Below are 21,624 nucleotides of genomic sequence, written 5' to 3'. Positions count from 1 at the left end.
GAATCCTGTACCCTCAGAAATGATCCCTCAAAAGTGAAGGAAGGGCTTCCCTGGTGGCGCAGTGGTTGAGAGTCCGCCTGCCGATGCAGGGGACGCGGGTTCGTGCCCCGGTCCGGGAAGATCCCACATGCCGCGGAGCGGCTGGGCCCGTGAGCCATGGCCGCTGAGCCTGCGCGTCCGAGAGCCTGTGCTCCACAACGGGAGAGGCGGCAGCAGTAAGAGGCCAGCGTACCGCAAAAAAAAGAAAAAAAAAAAAAAGTGAAGGAAAATGAAGACTTTCTCAGAAAAGCAAAAATTGAGAGTATTTGTTGCCAGTAGACCTGCCTTGCAAGAAATGTTAAAAGTTCCTTAGAGAGAAAGAGAATAGAGGTCAGAAACTTGGGCATACATACAGAAAGGAAAAGCACTGGAGGGTAAATAAGTGAAGGTAAAATCCAAACTTTAATTTTTCTTATTTTTTATTGATCTAATGAATCCAAATGATTAATCCAATTGATATTAATTAATCCAGCAGTATCAATAATCGCGTTAAATAGCAATTGTCTAAATCTGCCGATTGAGGGAGAAATTGTCACAGCGGATTAAACATTACCTACTTATATGTTGTCTGCAAGAAACCCATTTTAAACGTAAAGACACATATAGATTAAAAGTAAATGGATAGGGTCTTCCCTGGTGGCACCGTGGTTAAGAGTCTGCCTGCCAACGCAGGGGACACGGGTTCGAGCCCCGGTCCAGGGAGATCCCACAAGCCGCGGAGCAGCTAAGCCCGTGCGCCACAACTACTGAACCTGCGATCTAGAACCCGCGAGCCACAGCTACTGAAGTCTGCGTGCCTAAAGCCCGTGCTCCTCAACAAGCCACCCGCAGTGAGAAGCCCCTGCATCCCCAGGAAGAGTAGCCCCTGCTCTCTGCAACTAGAGAAAGCCCGCGCGCTGCAAAAAAGCAACAACAACAACAAAAAAAGTAAATGGATAGAGAGTTCCCCGGTGGTTAAGACTCCTCGCATCCAATGCAAGGGGCCCATTCCTGGTCAGGGAACTAGATCCTGCGTGCCGCAACTAAGAGCCTGCATGCCACAACTAAAAGATCACACATGCGGCAGTGAAGATCCCCCATGCCACAACTAAGACCCGGTGCAGCCAAATAAATAAATGAATATTTTTTTAAAAAATTAAAATAAAAGTAAATGGATGGAGAAAGCTAGAGCCTGCTAACACTAATTTTAAAAGTGGGAGTAGCTATATTAATTTCAGATGGGCCAGACTTCAGAGCAAGGAAGATTTTCAGGGATAAAGAGGGCCATTACATAATGACAAAAGGGTTAAATCTGCAAGAAGACATAACAATCCTTAATGTGTATTCACCTAACAACAGAGAATCAAAATACTTGAGGCAAACACTATTAGAACAGCAAGGAGAAATAGGCGAATCCACTGTTAGAGTTGGAGACTTCAGCACGCCTCTGTCACAAACGGTTACATTCACTAGGCAGAAAGTCGGTGAGGACAGAGCTGAACTTAACAGCACCGTCAATCAACTGGATATAAATGACATCTGTAGACTACTTCATCCAACAAGAGCAGATTACAGATTCTTCTCAAGCTCACATGGAACATTCACCAAAATAGACCACATTCTGGGCTGTAAAACAGACCTTACAAAGTAAAACTCGGACGTCCTGGTGGCACAGTGGTTAAGAATCCGCCTGCCAGTGCAGGGGACATGGGTTCAAGCCCTGGTCCGGGAAGATCCCACATGCCGCGGAGCAGCTAGGCCCGTGTGCCACAACTACTGAGCCTGCGCTCTAGAGCCCGTGAGTCACAACTACTGAGTCTGCGTGCCACAACTACTGAAGCCCACGTGCCTAGAGCCCATGCTCTGCAACAAGAGAAGCCACCACAATCAGAAGCCCACGCACTGCAACGAAGAGTAGCCCCCGCTCGCCACAACTAGAGAAAGCCCGTGTGCAGCAATGAAGACCCAATGCAGCCAAAAATAAATAAATTAAATAAATTAATTTTTTTAAAAAAAGTAAAAATCGTACAATGTCTTCTTTTAGACCCCAACTGAATTAAAGTGGAAATCATTAACAGAAATATATCTGGAAAATCCCAAAATATGTGGAGAGTAAACAACACAGTTCTAAATAACACATGGGTCTAAGAAAAAAATCTCAAGAGAAAAAATTTTAAATTTGACCTAAATGAAAATACAACTTTTCAAGATTTGTGGGATGAAGTGAAAGCAGAGCTTAGAGGAAAATTTATAGCATCAACTAGATATATCTGAAGAGAAGACAGACCTGAAATCAGTCATCTAAGCGTCCACTTTAGGAACCAGAAAAAGAAGAGAAAATCCAAAGTAAGAAGAAAAAGAATAAAAAATTACCATAGAAATCAATGAATTTGAAAACAGTAAGTCAACAGAGAAAATCAACAAAACCAAAAGCGGATTCTTTGAAGAGATCAATAAAATTGATAAACCTCTATCCAGGCTAACTAAGAAAAAAAGGAGAAGATACAAATGACTAATATCAGAAAAGAAAGAGAGGACATCACTATAGCTACCAAAGATATTAAAAGTATAATAAAGGAATATTATGAACAAATCTATGCTCACAAAACTTATTTATTTATTTATTTATTTATATTTTTGGCTGTGTTGGGTCTTCGTTTCTGTGCGTGGGCTTTCTCTAGCTGCAGTGAGCGGGGGCCACTCTTCACTGCGGTGCACGGGCCTCTCATTGTCGCGGCCTCTCTTGCTGTGGAGTACAAGCTCCAGACGTGCAGGCTCAGTAGTTGTAGCTCACGGGCCTAGTTGATCCGTGGCATGTGGGATCTTCCCAGACCAGGGCTCGAACCCATGTCCCCTGCATTGGCAGGTAGATTCTCAGCCACTGCGCCACCAGGGAAGCCCCAAAACTTTTTTTGATTTATTTACTTATTTTTGACTCTGTTGGGTCTTTGTTGCTGCCCGCGGGCTATCTCTAGTTGTGGCGAGCAGGGGCTACTCTTCGTTGTGGTGCATGGGCTTCTCATTGCGGTGGCTTCTCTTGTTGCGGAGCACAGGCTCTAGGCACACAGGCTTCAGTAGTTGTGGCACATGGGCTCAGTAGTTGTGGCTCGCGGGCTCTAGAGCGCAGGCTTGGTAGTTGTGGCGCACGGGCTTAGTTGCTCCGTGGCATGTGAGATCTTCCTGGACCAGGGCTTGAACGCATGTTCCCTGCATTGGCAGGCAGATTCTTAACCACTACACCACGAGGGAAGCCAGCCCCCTATGCTCACAAATTTGATAACCTAGATGAAATGGACAAATTCCCCGAAAGATACAATTTGCCAGAACTCACACAAGGAGAAATAGACAATCTGAATGGGCCTTTATCTATTAAAGAAATTGAGTCAACAATCAATACCCTTCCCAAACTGGGGGAGTTCCCTGGTGGCCTAGTAGTTAGGATTCTGGGCTTTCACTGCCGTGGCCTAGGTTCAATCCCTGGTTGGGGAACTGAGATCCCACAAGCCACCTGGCGTGGCCATAAAACAAAACAAACAAACAAACAAAAAAACCCAGAAAGAAGGGACTTCCTTGGTGGTCCAGTGGTTAAGACTCTGTACTCCCAATTCAGGGGGCCGGGGTTCAATCCCTGGTCAGGGAACTAGATCCTGCATGCCGCAACTAAGGGCCTGCACGTGGCAGTGAAGATCCTGAGTGCCACAACTAAGACCCGGCCCAGCCAAATAGATAAATAAGTACTGAAAGAAAAAAAAAAAAGAAAGTAAAGGTCCAAGATGGGTTCACTGGTGAATTCTGCTAAGCCTTTAAGGAAGAAACCATACTGATTTTCTACAATCTCTTTCAGAGGATAGAAGCAGAGGGAGTACTTCCTAATTCATTCTATGAGGCCAGCATTACCCTAACACCAAAACCAAACAAAAACATTACAAGTTAAGAAAATTACAAGGACTTCCCTAGCAGTCCAGTGGCTAAGACTCCACGCTTCCAATGCAGGGGGCATGGATTCGATCCCTGGTCAGAGAACTAAGATGCCACATGCCACGTGGTGTTGCCAAAAAAAATAAAAAGAAAACTACAGACCCATATCATTCATGAACATAAATGCAAAAAGCACCAACAAAACATTAGTACCTCAAACCTAACAATGTATAAAAAGAATTATAAATCATGACCAAGTGAGATTATCCCAGGTATACAAGGAGGTTCAACATTCAAAAATTAATGTAATCCATCACATCAACAAGCTAAAAAAGAAAAATCACATGATCGTATCAACAGATGCAGAACAAGCGTCTGACAAAATCCAATACCCATTCATGATAAAAGCTTTCAGTAAATTAAAAAGAGAGGGAACGTCCTCAGTTTGACGAAGAATATCTACAAAAAAACCCCTACAGCTGTGAAGTCAAAGACAAATATCAAATGATATCACTTACACGTGGAATCTAAAAAAGCCTACAAATGTATTTATCTACACAACAGAAATAGAGTCACAGATGTAGAAAATAAACTTACGGTTACCAAGGGGTAAGGGGGAGAGGGATAAATTGGAAGACTGGGATTAACATATACACTCTACTATATATAAAATAGATAACTAACAAGGACCTACTGTATAGCACAGGGAAATCTACTCAATACTCTGGAATGGCCTATATGGGAAAAGAATCTTAAAAGATATCTTAAGAAGATATTCTTTAAAGAATCTTAAAAGAATCTTAAAAGATACATGTATGACTGATTCACTTTGCTGTACACCTGAAATTAACACAACATTGTAAATCAACTATATTCCAAAAAAATTTTTTTAAAAACCCTACGGCTAACATCATACTTCATGGTGATCATACTTGGCTTTCTCACTAAGATCAGATTCTAACCAAAGATAACCCCTCTCACCACTGCTTTTCAGCAATTGTACTGCAAGTCCTAGCTAATGTAAGAGCACAAGAATATAAAATAAAAAGGTGTACAGATTGTGAAGGAAAACATAAAACTGTCATTGTTTGCAGACAACATAATTGTCTTCGTAGAAAGAATCAACAAAAAACTCCTGGAACTAAAAAGTGATTCTAGCAAGATTGCAGAATACAAGGTTAATGTACAAAAGTCAATTGCTTTCCTATATACCAGCAATGAACAAGTGGGTTTTGAAATTAAAAACAATACCATTTGCATTAGCACCAAAAAAATAAAAAGAAGTGCTTTGGTATAAAACTAACAAAATGTGTACAAGATCTATATGAGGAAAACTAAAAACTCTGAGGATCAAATATCAAAGAACAGGGAGTTCTTTCACTGTCACTGGCCCAGGTTCAATCCCTGGTTGGGGAACTGAGACCCCGCAAGATGCCTGGCATGGCAAAAAAAAAAAAAAAAATCAAAGAACTCTATATGGAGAGCTATTCCGTTTTTATGGATTGGATTACGGAATATGGTCAAATTATCAATTCTTTCCAACTTGACTGAAAGATTCATTGCAATCCCAATCAAAATCCCAGCAATTTACTTTGTGGATATTTTCAAACTGACTCCAAAGTTCATGAGAAGAGAGAAAAGACCCAGTATAGCCAATTCAATATTGAAGGAGATAAATAAGTCAGAAGACTAACATTACCTGACTTCAAGACTTAGTATAAGGCTACACTAATCATGACAGTGTGGTATTGGCAAAAGAACAGACAAATAGGGTGATGGAAAAGAACAGACAACCCAGAAATAGACTCACATAAATACGTCACCTGATTTTTGACAAAGGATCAAAGGCAATATAATGGAAAAAAGATAGTGTTTTTAACAACTGGTGCTGAAACAACTGGACATCCACATGCAGAAAAAAAATTAATCTAGACACAGACCTTACACCCTTCACAAAAATTAACTCAAAATGGATCATAGACCTCAGTGTAAAACACAAAACTATAAAACTCCTAGAAGATAACATAAGAGAAAGTCCAAATGACCTTGAGTTTGGTGAAGACTTTTCAGATACAATACCAAAGGCACAATTCATGAAAGAAATCACTGATAAGCTGGACTTCATTAAAATTAAAATTTTTTGCTCTGCAGTAGACAATGTCATGAGAATAAAAAGACATGCCACAGGGCTTCCCTCCCAAAAAAAAAAAAAAAAAAAAAAAAAAAAACATGCCACAGACTGCAAGAAAACATTTGCAAAAGACATATCTGATAAGGACTCTTATTCAAAATATAGAAGGAACTCTTAAAACTCAACGATAAGAAAACAAACAAACAAACAACCCAGTTATAAATTGGGCGAATGGCTTTAATGGACTCCCCACTATAGGAAATATAGAGATGGCAAACAAACATATGAAAAGATGCTCCACATCATATGTCATCAGAGAAATGTAAACGAAGACAACAATGAGCTACCACTACACACCTGTTAGAAAGGCCAAAATTCCAAACACTGACATCAAATGCTGGTGAGGATGTGGAGCAACAGGAACGCTCCTTCACGGCTGGTGGGGATGTGAAATGCTGCAGCCACTTTGGAAGACAGTTTGGTGGTCTCTTATAAGACTAAACACACCCTTACCATACAATTCAGCAATCACACTACTTGTTATTTAACGAAAGAAGTTGAAAACTTATGTCCACACAAAAATCTGCACACAGATGTTTATAGCAGCTTTATCAATAATGAGCAAAACTTGGAAGCAACCCAGATGTCCTTCATTAGGTAAATGTATAAATCATCTGGGGTAGATTCCAACAATGGAATATATTCAGTGCTAACAAGAAATGAACTATCTAGCCATGAAAAAACATGGAGGAGACTTGTGTATTACTAAGTATAAGAAGCCAGTCTGAAAAGGCTACATATTGTACGATTCCAAATATATGACATTCTTGAAAGGATAAAACTATGGATACAGTAAAAAGATCAGTACTATCAGGGGTTAGGGAAGATGGAGAGATGAATAAGTGAAGTACGGATGACTTTTAGGGCAGTGAAACTACTGTGTATGTTACTGAAAAGGTGGATATGTAATTATAATTTGTCTAATTTGTCCTATAGAGTATATACAACACTACAAGTCAACCTAAGGTAAGTTATGGGCTTTGGATGATAATGATGTGTCAATGTAGGGTCATTAGTTTTAACAAAGTACCACTTTAATGGGGAATGTTGATATTGGGGGAGTCTACAAAAGGTAGTAATTTTAGGGACTTTCCTGATGGTTCAGTGGCTAAGACTCCGTGCTCCCAGTGGAAGGGGCCTGGGTTCGATCCCTGGTCAGGGAACTAGATCTCACATGCTGCAACTAAGAGTTTGCATGTTGCAACTAAAGATCCCGCGTGCTGCAACTAAAAATATCCTGTGTGCTGCAACTAAGACCTGGTGTAGCCAAATTAATTAATTTAAAAAAAAATTCTGGGAAAAAAAAGGTAGTAATTAAAAAAAAAAGAAAATGTTGTCAGTGACCAGACCATGAAAAGCCTTATGAACCTTTAAGGAGACTGGATCTTATCCTAGGAACATTAGGAAATGACTGGTGAATGTTGTATTAGTTTCCTATAACTTCTGTAACAAATCATCACAAACTGGGGACTTAAAACAAGAGGAATTTATCCTCTCCTAGTTCTAGAGGCTAAAAGTCCAAAATCGGGACTTCCCTGGTGGTCCAGTGGGTAAGACTCCGCGCTCCCAATGCAGGGGGCCCAGGTTTGATCCCCGGTTGGGGAACTAGATCCCGCATGCATGCTGCAACTAAAGATCCCGCATGCCGCAACGAATTTCCCGAGTGCGGCAACTAAGACACGGTGCAGCCAAAATAAATAAATTAATTAATTTTTAAAAATAAAAAAATAAAAGTCCAAAATCAAGCTGTCAGCAGTTCCCTGCTTCCTTTGAAAGCTCTAGGGGATTTTTTTTTTTTTTTCCTCTTCTGTCTTCACCTGGCTCCAATGTTCCTTGGCTGTGTCTGCCAAGGAATCCCTCCAATCTCAGCTTCTGTCTTCACATGGCCTTCTTCTCTGTGTATAAGGAGACTTGTCATTGGATTTAGGGCCCACCCAGCTAATCCAGGATGATCTCCCGGATTAAGTTAAGATCCTTAACTTAGTTATATCTGCAAAGACCCCTTTTGCAAATAGGGTCACATTCACAGATTCCAGGGATTAGAACATGGACATAGCTTTTTGGGGACCACCATTCAACCTACCGCGATATTAAACTACGTAACACACATCCGTAGGGTTGCTGAGTTAGTTAAGACTCTTTAAGCGATGTTTGAAACCTCCTCTGGCTAAACCAAGCAAAGAAAGGGGGTAGGAGAAAGAGGGTTACTGGAATATTACTGGGAAGGTCACAAAATTGAAGGAAAGTGAACAAGCTGGCCTTGGAGAGGCCCAGGGCAGCGCCAAGGATCTCATCAGTGAGAATTCATGAATCATGCTTTAGATCAGGCACTGGCAATTATTCTTTTCTATGAATGACCATGGTCTATGTTAATATTTTCAGCTTTGCAGGCTATACAGTCTCTGTTGCAACTCAACTCTGCTGTTGTTTGTGAAAGCAGCCATAAGAAGATGTAGGTGAACGAGTATGGCTGCTTTCCAATATTTATTCCATGTTTATTAACAAAATTTTCCAACTTGATTTTTAAAAACAGGAAACAGTCAGTGTTAGTCTGCTGCAAGCCATATATATGCCCACAGTACTGTGATCGAGGCACCCACCAAGACCAGATGAAATGCTGAAGCAGTTGTTGCCCACAGGAAAATCAAGATGCCCCTACCAAAGAGAGAGGGGAAGATACTTCCCAGTATCCTTGTATCTGGATCAGCGGATGAGTGTAGGGATGTGCCAGGCATGGAGGACCCCATAAGAGTGAGAACCACCATAGTTGCAGCTCTCATGAGGCTCACGGTCAAGCTGAGATGTACACCAATCAAAGATGTATACCGTGAGTGTACAGTAATAACTGAGACACACACTCCAAAGGAGAGAACATAGGTTGACATTAGGGTTTCTCAACCTCAGCACTATTGACATCTGGGACTGGATAATTCTTTGTTTGGGGGGCTGTCCTGTGCCTTGTAGGATGTCAAGTAGCACCTTGGACTATATCCACTAGATGCCAGGATCAAGCCCCACCCTACCTTTCAGTTGTGGCAACTAAAAATATCTCAAGACACTACCAAATGTCCCCTCAGTCCCCTCAGAAGGGCGTAATTGCTCCTGGTAGAGAACCACTGGGCTACAAGGAAATGCGGTAGGGCAACCTACCTTCTTCTGGCGAATCAGGAAGGCTACTCCAGGGGAATGATGTATGAGTTGAGGTCTGAAGCGTGAATAAAAGTCACCTAAACCAAGGAGAGGAGACAATCACAAACCAAATGAGACGACAGCAAATGCAAAGGTGTCTGTGGCTGGAGAGAGCATATGGCATGCTGAGGAATTCAAAGAAGGGTTAAAAGAGTGGACCCGAGCATGTGTAGTTTGGAGTTTTGTGAAGCCACTGAGAGGTTTTAGCAGAGCAGTGACAGTAACGTAGCTAAAACAAACAAAACGAGAGAGCTGAAAGCAACAAAAAAACAAAACACTTGTGGCAGTGGAACCAAAGAGAACAAGGGAGGATATTTGGGAGGCTATAGCTACACACGTGGTGAGAGGTGAAGACAGAGAAAAGTAAAAAGATTCAATATTAGAGGCATTAGGTGATGGATTGGAAATGAGCTAAAAGGGACAAGTTTCAGATGTGACTTTTAGGTTTCTGACTTGGGCAGAACTGGTGGTACCATCCACCAAGGTCAAGAGCATAGAAAAAGGACCAGGGATGGGTAAGGACGGGTGAGGGAGCCAATGATATCAACCTTGCACAGGTTGTGTCTGAAATGCCTTCAAGACAGACAAGGGGAATTGTTGATTGGGAGGTGGCTATAAAGTCCTTGAGCCCAGAGGAGAAATCAGGGCTGGGGGAGATATACTTGGGAGTCATCAGGACAAAATGATCATTAAATCTGTGGGTGCAAATATAGAGTGAGAGAGAAGGTCTAGAACCAAGCCCTAAAATCTCCAACATTTAATGGCCAAGAGGCGGAGACAGCATTGGCGAGAGAGACCAGAGACCAAGGAGTGAGACAGAAGGGCAGCCAGCGGAGCGTGGGGAAGCGTGTGTCCTACGAAGGAAGGCATGGTCAACAATATCAAAGGCTGCTGATGTCAGAGAAGAGGCAAAAGACTGAGAATGGACCCCTGGTCAGTGACCTTGGAGGCCTGGGTGACCTCAGCAAGAGCTTTTCCATGAGTGATGAAAGTAAAAGCCAGACTGGAGGTGACTGAGGAATGAAGGGGAGGTGAGCCAGTGTAGACTTCGCTGGGGAGGAAAGAGAGGTGGAGAGAGAGATTAGTGCTGGGGCCGCTGGTGGGAATGTAAACTGGGGCAGCCTCTGTGGAGAACAGTATGGAGGTTCCTCAGAAAACTAGAAATAGAACTGCCATGTGACCCAGCAATTCCACTCCTGGGTAGAGATCCAAAAAAAACCAAAAACACTAATTCAGAAAGGTATTAATACACGCACCTCAGTGTTCACTGCAGCTCTATTTACAATAGCCAAGATATGGAAGCAACCTAAGTGTCCATCAACAGATGAATGGATAAAGATGACATGGTATGGGGCTTCCCTGGTGGCGCAGTGGTTGAGAATCTGCCTGCTAATGCAGGGGACACAGGTTCGAGTGATGACATGGTATGTGTGTGTGTGTGTGTGTGTGTGTGTGTGTGTGTGTGTGTGTGTGTGTGATGGAATACTACTCAGCCATAAAAAAGAACAAAATTCTGGTGGGGGGAGATAAATTAGGAGTTTGGGATTAACAGATACACACTACTATATATAAAATAGATATAAAACAAGGACCTACAGTTTGCACAGGGAACTACATTCAATATCTTGTAATAACCTATAATGGAAAAGAACCTGAAAATGAATATAGATCTATCTATCTATCTATGTATATTCTTTATACATATGTATGTATAAATATATACATCCCATTGCAGTATGCTTGAAACTAACACAACATCGTAAATTAACCATACTTCAATTTAAAACTATTTTTTGAAAAAGGACAGAATTTTGCCATTTGCAGCAACATGGTTGGATTTGGAGGGTGTTATGCTAAGTGAAATAAGTCACAAAGAGAAAAGACAAATACTGTATATCGCTTATATGGTGAATCTGAAAAATACAACAAACTTTCGAATATAACAAAAAAGAAGCAGACTCACAGACACAGAGGACAAACTAGTGGTGACCTGTGAGGAGAGGGAAGTGGGGAAGGGCAATATAGAGGTAGAGATTTAAGTCGTACAAACTATCATGTATAAAATAAGCTACAAGGATGTATTGTACAACACAGGGAATACAGCCAATATTCTATAATAACTATAAATGGAGTATAACTTTTAAAAATTGTATGTAAATAAAGTTAAGTGCTGAAGTTGGGTGAGGCTGGGGAGGGTTGGGGAGTTCAAGTCGTGGTTATTGGGGCGTTTAGAAATGTCAGTGGGAAGGATCCAGCTGAGAGGCAGAAAACGATCATGAAGAAGGGAGGGGTACGGTGGATGGTGTGAGACCTCTGAGAAGGAAGGAGGCCATGGAACCTAAAGTTCTGCTGGAGGAATTCTCGTGAGACAGGGGAGCTCCCTCTCGGATAACGGGTGAAAGGAGAGAACAATAGTGAGGCTGGCCTGGGTGGCAGGAAGTTAATGAGAAGAAAAGGATGGGCAGACAGGGGTGGAATACAGTGGACCCATTTTGGGGAATGGCTACTCAGTCTCTTTTTTTCCCCCCTGGAAATTGCCCCTTCTTCAGGTCTACATGGGAAACAAAAATGGCGGAAAGCTGAATGCCACTTTGTCCAACACAATACTGTCCCCTGGCCACTTTTGATTAGTCCAGGAATAGACACTGCATGCAAACTGGGTCAATCAGAATCCCGGTAAACATGGTGGGACCCTGGCAGCCAGTTTGCATCATACCATAGCCCTCTCTTGGCCCAGGCAAAATAATTTTCTTGATTCACGGATAGACACCTCATCCAGTCCATGAAATTGGACGTGAAGCTAGGACATTCAGTCTTATCCCGGACAAATTTTTGCATAGTGGGGATGGAAATTTAGGAGATTGTGATGGCTGCAGTTCCTCACATGTAATGCATAGGGCATGGAAATGCATCCGGCATTATTTTGTTGAGAGGGAGATCGAAGGAGAGGCAGAGGAGAAGCATTGATGAGAAGGAGGGTCCTGAGAGCTCTCCAGACCCTAGTTCCAGTCTTTCCCTGCCTATATGTTCTTGCTTCCACAAGACTTCTCATAGCCTTATGATAAATTCCCTCTCTTTCTTAAGCTACCTTCTAGTTCTTGCATCCAAGTGTCCTTACCAATTCAGCAGGGGAGTAACAAGTTGAAAATTTTATTTGAAGGAGTCCCTGAGTCATTTAGTCATGTGTATCCATAAGATTAGGTAAAACTCAAATAGCGTGAAATTATGAGTAATTAATTTCCGCCAACAAAGCTGAATGTAATGGTAATATACCTTGACGTTATAATATTAAGAATAAAATAACTGGGCTTTTTCTAAAAGTTTCTTAGGGTACATTTGATCATAAGGAGGCACTCGTTCAAGCTAAGTCAAGCAAAAAGAGGAATTCATTGGAAGGACACAGAGATGGGGACCTCATAGCAGCAATGGCTGCAAGTACAGCTGGGACTCATGAAGAATCGGGGCTGGTCCATCAGAAGTAGAGTGTACTGTCTCTCAGGAGCCGAAGCCACTAGCTGGATCCCTCACCTCTGCAGTTCCCCTGTATCTGATTCCCCAGCTCTAGCCCTACACCACCTCTAGGCTACAGCAACCAACACCCTTGAACTAGTGTCTCTGGTCCTAGTTCCAACACCTGGAAAACAGAATTAATGGCCCCATCTTGGGGCGTGTCTACTCCACTCCAATCTACCGTGGACAGGTGAAATTGGGGCTAACACAGAAGCTGACACTGTCCCTTCAGAAAGGGCTAGGGGGATGAGCAGTTCTCAGCGAGGGCATGAGCTGGGCCGTTCCCCCAAGAGGGACCCTCTGCACCCACGTGCAGAAACTCTAGGGGCTGCCACGCCCAAGTCTCCCTTCAGAGCGACACTTCTCGGGGTGCTTCTGTCCAGAGAAGCTGCCTAACTTTCTGTTGTGTGACCCTCGCTCCCAAACCACACCTGATTGGAGCAAAAGGTGGTCCCTGTGATGGTCAGGACAGTGGTAAGAAATTCAAACGACCCGAAGCAAAAGAGACAAAGGGCGACTGGGAGGAAATTAACAAGCTCACTCAATGAGGAAGGACAGAAGTCATGGTGGCCTTGAGGACGAGTGGACCCAGGGACTCGGGGTACTCTGTCTGGACCTCTGTCTCTCCACCTGTCCCTTTTGCTTCTTCCTATGGGGTGTTTTCATTCTTACCTACGGCAGACGTCATCTGTGTTCACACAGGGAGCATGGTAGCTGGTTCCACCAGCCCCACAACTAAGAAATAGCAGCCTTTCTCCAATTTGAGCTTGAAAAATCTTCCACAAGGACCCACTGTAGTGTATACCACATTCTGTTTATCCAGCCATCCATCAGTGGACACTTGGTCTGCGTGCACTTCTATTCTTTACTATCGTGAATGACGCTGCTATGAACATGAGTGTACAAATATCTCTTCGAGACCCTGTTTTCAATTCTTTCAGATATATACTCAGAAGTGGAACTGCTGAATCATATGGTAATTCTATTTTTAATTTTTTGAAGAATTGCCGTACTGTTTTCCATACTGTGCTCCATTTGACAATCCTACTTTTGCTGACTTTTTTTGTCCAGTAGTCCATCAATTGTCAAGAGTGAGGTACTGAATTTTCCAACAATTGTTGTCGAATTGTCTATTTTTCCTTTCAATTCAGTCAATCTTGCCTTCACTCACTTTGGGTTAACCAACAGAGGTTGACACGTACATATATACATTTATAATTGTTATATCTAACTCTTCTATTGACCCATTTATCATTATGATTTATCTTTTGACCCATTTATCATTATGATTTATCTTTAAGTCTTAAAGTCTCTTTGTCTGATATTGATAAAGAAACCCTAGCTCTCTTATGGTTGCTGTTTGTATGGTGTATTTTTTTCTATCCTTTTGCTTTCAACCTATTTGTGTCTTTGAATCTAGGGTGTTTCTGTTAAAGACAGCACACAGCTGGGTCTGACTTTTTGATCCAGTCTGACAGTCCCTGTCTTTTGGAGTTTTTAGTCTTTGCACATTTAATGACATTCCTGATATGACTGGATTTATGCCTATCATTTTGCTATTTGTTTTCTATTTGTCTTATGTCTCTTTTGTTCTCCTTTACTGGGTATTTGACATTAAATATGTTTTCATAAAGCACTTTAATTTATCTGTTGATTTTTTCTGCTTTTTAAAAGTTGTTTTATTAGTGATTGCTCTGAGGGATTACAATATGCATCTTAATTTAGCACAATCTGCTTCAAAATAATATCAACTTAATTTCAGTAAAATCTGGAAACTTTGCTCCATTATGGTCTCATCCCCCCCACCAATCCTTCGTGCTATTACAAACCCAACCATACAGTGTTACAATTATCACTTTGTCCAATCTTATATATTTTTTAAAAGGCAAGAGAAGAAATGGGACTTCCCTGGTGGTGCAGTGGTTAAGAATCTACCTGCCAAGGCAGGGGACACGGGTTTGATGCCTGGTCTGGGAAGATCCCACATGCCGCGGAGCAACTAAGTCCGTGTGCCACAAATACTGAGCCTGCATGCCACAAGTACTGAAGCCCGCGTGCTTAGAGCCCGTGCTCCGCAACAAAGAGAAGCCACCACAATGAGAAGCCTGTGTACCGCAACAAAGAGTAGCCCCTCGGGCTTCCCTGGTGGCGCAGTGGTTGAGAGTCCGCCTGCCGATGCAGGGTACACGGCTTCGTGCCCCGGTCCGGGAAAATCCCACATACCGTGGAGCGGCTAGGCCCGTGAGCCATGGCTGCTGATTCGGGAGCCTGTGCTCCGCAACGGGAGAGGCCACAGCAGTGAGAGGCCCGCGTACCGCAAAAAAAAAAAAGACAAAGAGTAGCCCCTGCTCGCTGCAACTAGAGAAAGCCCGTGCGCAGCAACGAAGACCCAATGCAGCCAAAAAAAAAAGGCAAGAGAAGAAATGGGACTTCCCTGGTGGCACAGTGGTTAAGAATCCACCTTCCAAGGCAGGTGACACGGGTTTAATCCCTGGTCTAGGAAGATCCCACATGCCGCGGTGCAACTAAGTCCGTGTGCCACAAGTACCGAGCCTGCAAGCCACAACTACTGAAGCCCGCACGCTTAGAGCCCGTGCTCCGCAACAAAGAGAAGCCACCACAATGAGAAGCCTGTGTACCGCAACAAAGAGTAGCCCCTGCTCGCCGCAACTAGAGAAAGCCCGTGCGCAGCAACGAAGACCCAATGCAGCCAAAAAAAACAATGGCAAGAGAAGAAATGGAATCTACTTATAGAATCTTTTATATTTACCATTTCCGGTATTCTTCATTTCTTCTTGTGAATTCAAGTCACTGTCTAGCATCGATTTCAGCTCGAAAAACTTCCTTTAGTATTTCTCGTAAGGCAGGTCTACTAGCAACAAATTCTTCAGTCTTTGTTTATCTGGAAATGGATATATTTCACCTTCATTTTTTACATTTGCTAGACTGAGAATTCTTGCTTGACAGTGTGTCTTACGTCAGCATTTCAAGGCTGCCATTCTGCTGCCTTTGGTCTCCATTATTTCTAAAGAGAAGTCAGTCGTGAATCGTATTCCGTTGCTTTCAAGCATAGGAGCATATATGGGCAAAAATGTCAGAGATTCATGGTGTTCTTGCCTGAAGCTTGGTAATGTTCATTAAGAAACGCTTCTCAGTTTGTTGAATGCCTTCGGTCAGTTTGCACAAGGCTGCAGTGGCTATTTTTGACAGTTGTGTCCAGATTTGGGGGACAGGATTTGTTGATCCCACTCTGTCGTCATGCCAGATGTGAGAAAATGGTTTGTCTTTCTTTCAGGTGAAATGGAAGCCGCTGAGGCGTATCAAACAGAGGAGGGACATAATCTGATTTTGAAAGATCACTCTGGATACTTGCATTCATTAATTTTTGCTTCATAAGAAATTACCCCAAATTTATTGACTTAAAGCGACACACATTTATTATCTCATTGTTTCTATAGGTCAGAAACTGGGAAGCAGCATAGCTTGGTGTTTCTGATTCAAGGTCTCTCGCAAGGCTGCAGTCAAGGTGTCAGCTGGGGTTTGAATGGGAGGGGGAGACAAACTTCCAAGTTCACTTTCTTGGCTGGTGTAGGATGCCTTAGTTCTTCACCACGTGGTTTTCTCAATAGGTCTGCCCACACCTTGGTGTCGATCTTCCTCCAAAGCAAGTGACCCAAGTGACAGTGTGACCGAGATGGAAGTCACAGTGTCCTTTTATGACCTACTCTGTGAATCTCACCCTGTCCCTGCTTTATTCCATTCATTAGAATGAAATAGCTACGTTCAGCCCACACTCAAGAAAACGGAAAACTAAGCTCCACCTCTTGAAGACAGGAGTGTTCAAACACTTTGTGGTGGCCAGTGAGTCACTTTGGAGAAGCAGAAAGGAAGTTAAGGGATGAAAACCATATACCCTCTAAATCGTACGCACCATTGCCAGATCATTCTTATCAGATTAAAGTTTGTTCATGGGATACTCTTGGTCAAAAACCATCAGTTTTCCATTGCCTATATCCCACAGGAGGAAGGTTAAACTCTTCAGCATGTAATTCAAGGCATTCCACGATCTCACCCTATTTCCCAACCTCCTCTCCCACGGCCCTTTTCTCTTTCCTATGATCAACCAAACGGAGCCATTCCTTACTTCTCACACCTTCCCTCCTAGTCCTTCCCCTTCAAATGCCCTTCCCGCTGATCTCAACGTGCTCAAATTCCACCTACCCCTTTAGTATCTGCTCAAAAGCTTTTCTCCCAACAAACAGTGCCTATAACTATCTCAGTCAGAAATGAAATAAAATGGGCAGGAGGGAAAAAAAAAGAAATAAAATAAAATGCCGTTATGATCTCACATATGTGGAATCTAAAAAAATGATACAAATGAACTTATTCACAAAACAGAAACCGACTCACAGACATAGAAAACAAACTTATGGTTACTAGAGGAGAAGGGGGGGAGGGATAAATTAGGAGTTTGGGATTAACATATACACACTACTATACGTAAAATAGATAACCAACAAGGACCTACTGTATAGCACAGGGAACTCTACTCAGTATTCTGTAATAACCTATATGGGAAGAGAATCTGAAAAAGGATAGATGTATGTATATGTATAACTGAATGACTTTGCTGTACACCTGAAACTAACACAATATTGTAAATCAACTATACTCCAATATACAATAAAAATTTTTTTTAATTAAAAAGTAAAAGAAATATGAACATAAAAGAAGAAATAAAATCTTCCTTTTCTGAATTTCAGGAAAACTTTATCAGCACTTCTGTCACAGCAAATGTCATTTTCCCCTTCATATTTAAATGATCTCTCTCCTTAGTGAATTTTCAGCTTCTTGATGGCATGGGTCATAGTCACCTTGGTCACCTTGCTCCCTCTGTGGCATGTAACCTTTGCGTCTAGAAGTTCAGTAAGTATTTGTTCATTTTACTTGCATCATAAGGATACAAATTATAGCCAAAAAATAGGGGAGTTTTGCAATCTTTGGATTTTGTTCCTTTATGATAAAGTGATTCGGCAAAATTAAAAAAGAAAAAACTCTGTGGATGTTTGCAGAATAGACTGAGAAAGGCTCCTGCAGTGTCTAGGTGAGAATTAGTGGAAACCTGGACCAAGACGGTGGCAATGGAGATGGGGAGAAGTGGAGAGATGTGAGGTGTGTTTTTAAAGTGGGACTGATACAGGATTTGCCTTTGGATTGGATGGGGGAGGGGAAAGAAGTTAAGGATGACTTGCAGGTGTTTGGTATTGGTACCTGGAGCTGGTGGCCCCATTTCCTGAGAGGGGAAGAAGGCAGAAGCACCACATCTGGGGTGCTAATGGAGAAGCTGGGATGCCCATGGAGAAGACTAAGGGTGAGGTCGAGGGGCAGTTGGGTCGGTAGATACACGAGTCCGGAGATGAGAGCAGACACGAGGGCTGCAGGTACAAATTTGAGTTCTCAGCATAGACATGACTTTAAGGATGGGGGTGAATGAGATCCCCTAGGGAGAGAGTGGGGAAGGGAAGAGTCCAGGCCTGAGTCCCGAGGCTCTGCAGTGTCTAGAGAACAAGCAGAGGGACAAGAGGGGAAGGAGTCTGAGACAGAACAGCTGAGCAAGGAGGAGGAAAACCAGGAAAGCGTGGCGCTGCCGACGCCGAGGAAGGACAGTGTTTCAAGAAGCCCAGAGCTGGGCTTCCCTGGTGGGACAGTGGTTGAGAGTCCGCCTGCCGATGCAGGGGACATGGGTTCGTGCCCCGGTCCGGGAAGATCCCACATGCCGCGGAGCGGCTGGGCCCGTGAACCATGGCCGCTGAGCCCACGCGTCCGGAGCCTGCGCTCTGCAACGGGAGAAGCCACAACAGTGAGAGACCCGCATACCGCAAAAAAAAAAAAAAAAAAAAAAAAAAAAAAGAAGGCCAGAGCTGCCTGTGCATTTACTCTGGACAGATCCAACAGACTGAAGACCCAGCGGTGTTCTTTGGGTACAAAAGAAAGGTTGACATTGGCAAGTGTAGTTCAGTGGCATAAAGGAGACGGAAGACAGAGAGGAGTGGGCTGAAGCACGACTAGAAACTAACTATATGATGAGGAATTTAAATATTGGTGTTTAGTATACACTCACCGGATAAGACCCTTCAGACTCTATCCGTCCAGCCTCCTAAGCCTCTCGCAAATGTACTCACTTCATCCCCACACCTGCCTCAATCTCAGTTACCATCAAGTCTCACCTGGATGTCTCATCCACAGCATCCTAACTGGTCTCGCAACCTCTACTTTGCACCCTTCAAACCCTTTCTCTATGGCGGCCAGAATGACCTTCCGAAGACCCTACATCTGACATGTCACTCTTGTGTTTAGAAGCTTTCAACGCTACCCATTACCCCAGGGGTAAAGTCCAAACCACTTGTAAGTTTCTAGGCCATATGGTTCCTGCTTGGATCTGTCTCTCTGTCTCTCCCTCCCCATTTCATCTTTGCTCTCCAGTCATTTTCTTTCACTGTCATCTTGGATTTTCTCTACTGTGTCCTCTTTGTATTGTTGTCCTCCAGGTTCAAGTCTGAAGTCTCAGATTAAACATCACTTCCCTAGAAAGGCTTCCCTTGACCTCTCTCTTTGAGGTCAAGCCCTCTCCTCTCCGCATTTTGCCTATCATCAGAGACGACATTTCTTTTCTCTTTTCTGCCATCAGCACTAGATAACAGCGTCTATGGTTTACAGTCCATAACCCTGAGTAGGCACCCAGTAAATATTTCTTGAATGGATTAAGTGAAACCAACTTCTCATTTCCAAGGAAATTCTCCACCAGAATTTTTCTGAAATAGGAAAATATCTTAAAAGACTTTAGAGTCCTTGTTTTCAGTAATGCAAGCTAATTTGGACATTTTAGATGAGGCTTTTCAAAAACAACAGGTCAATGATATCTCAGGAGGCAAGACCTATAGATTCAATTATTCTCAATCATTGCTACTTACAGACGGAATGTAATGCTTTCACTAGGGATTGTTTGTTAATCCATTTAATAATAAGTAACTTTTTGGTTGAGAGAGAGGTGAGTTAAATAATCCCTGATTCCATAGAAGCAATTAGTTATACATACATTAATTTGCCTGCTTTCAATTCAGGTACTGTTAAAAAAAAAGTTCCAAGAGGAAAAGTAGTGGGAGTTTAACAGCCATCCGTTCTTTGCAACATTTTCAGAAAGCAAATGAAAATGAACCCTGAAACAAGCCAACAGCAGGGACACTCATTAACTTAATACACTTTAATCTCGTGAACAGAAGCTGGAGCCGAGTCACTTAATCCAGAGCCGCGGACTCCCACCTCTGGACACCTGCAAGACATCCAGGCATGGGTGTTCCCATGGCACCTCCAATCAGCACGACCCAATCTGAACTCATTATCGAACTCATTAGGGTCCCGTGCAGAAACCAGCCCGCCCCCTGGGCTCCCGTCTCCGTGGTGCTCCACCCCTGGCACACAGGCTGCAAGTCTCAGGAACATCTTCCCGGGCTGTCTCCTTAGCCATCCCCAAGTCTGCTGCATCCTCAGGACTTAACCTCAATCTCGCAGCAGCCGCCCCGGCCCCTTCTTAGCCCCCGTTAACTCTCACTGAGGCCTCTTAACTTGCATTCCCAACTCCGAGTTCCCTCATCCTTATCATAATGACTAATACTTACTGAGCACCTACTGTGTGCAAGCTCCATGCTTGGTGCTCTACATACGTTAATGCATTACATCTTTCCAAAGAGTCCTCAGTGAAAAACCCAACTCCCCACCACCATCTCCCCGAGCCTACCTCTCCCACTTCATCCAGGATTCTCGCTGGCCTGCCAGGTGCCAGTCTCAGTGGCCTTTGGGTTCCAAGGACACACGACCAGCCTCTGTCCGGCAGCTCTGCTCTCCTAGTGTTCTCTCCTTGGTCCAGCTTGCTTTGCTCCTTTTGCCATATGACTCTCAGCTCAAATATAAGTTTCTTAGAGACTGCCAAAGTTGGGCTCTCCTATTATCACAGAATACCAACCAGCGCTTGTCACGCTCTGTTATTGTCTCATTTGTTTGTTCCCTCAGGTGAATACAGATTCCCTCCCCACCCCCCAGGGCGAGGGTGATGTCCGATTTGTTCACCAGTGAGCTCCAGGAGTAGCATAGTGCCAGGCACTTAGGGACACACAATAAGCAGTAGTCAGATGAGGAAAGAAGGGATGCATGAAAGCACGGTGCGGATGAGCCCCCTGTAAGTGGTGGCTGTGATCTATATATCTATACCTGTATATACATATATATTCTTTTTCAGATCCAGAATATATATACACTTTTTCAGATTCTTTTCCATTATAGGTTATTACAAGATATTGAATATAGTTCCCTGTGCTGTACAGTAGTAGGTCCTTGTTGGTTATCTATTTTATATACAGTGGTGTGTATCTGTTAATCCCAACTCCTAATTTATTCCTCCCCCTTCCCTTTTGGTAACCATAAGTTTGTTTTCCATGTCTGTGAGTCTATTTTTTTTTTGTAAATAAGTTCATTTGTATAATTATTTTAGATTCCACGTATAAGTGATATCATAAACCCCGTGCCCAATAAGTTGGCCCTGCCCTTGTGCCCCGGTGTCAGATGAGGAAACTGATGCCCAGAGGACCAAAATTCCCAGTGAAAAAGACCCAGAGCTGGCACCGGAAACCAGGCCACGTGTGAGTCTAGTTCCAAACTTCTATCCCGATCCAATATCCCTGGGGCCCAAACAGGTTGCGCTTCTGGATCGGTACGGGTGGTTCCCTCTGCCGCGTGCAGGCTGC

The sequence above is a fragment of the Neophocaena asiaeorientalis genome, unplaced genomic scaffold, assembly GCF_003031525.2.
Source record: "Neophocaena asiaeorientalis asiaeorientalis breed wild unplaced genomic scaffold, Neophocaena_asiaeorientalis_V1.1 scaffold606, whole genome shotgun sequence".
Classification (NCBI taxonomy): domain Eukaryota; kingdom Metazoa; phylum Chordata; class Mammalia; order Artiodactyla; family Phocoenidae; genus Neophocaena; species Neophocaena asiaeorientalis.
The sequence above is the reverse complement of the archived record's forward strand: the minus strand, read 5'-3'. Positions refer to the sequence as shown.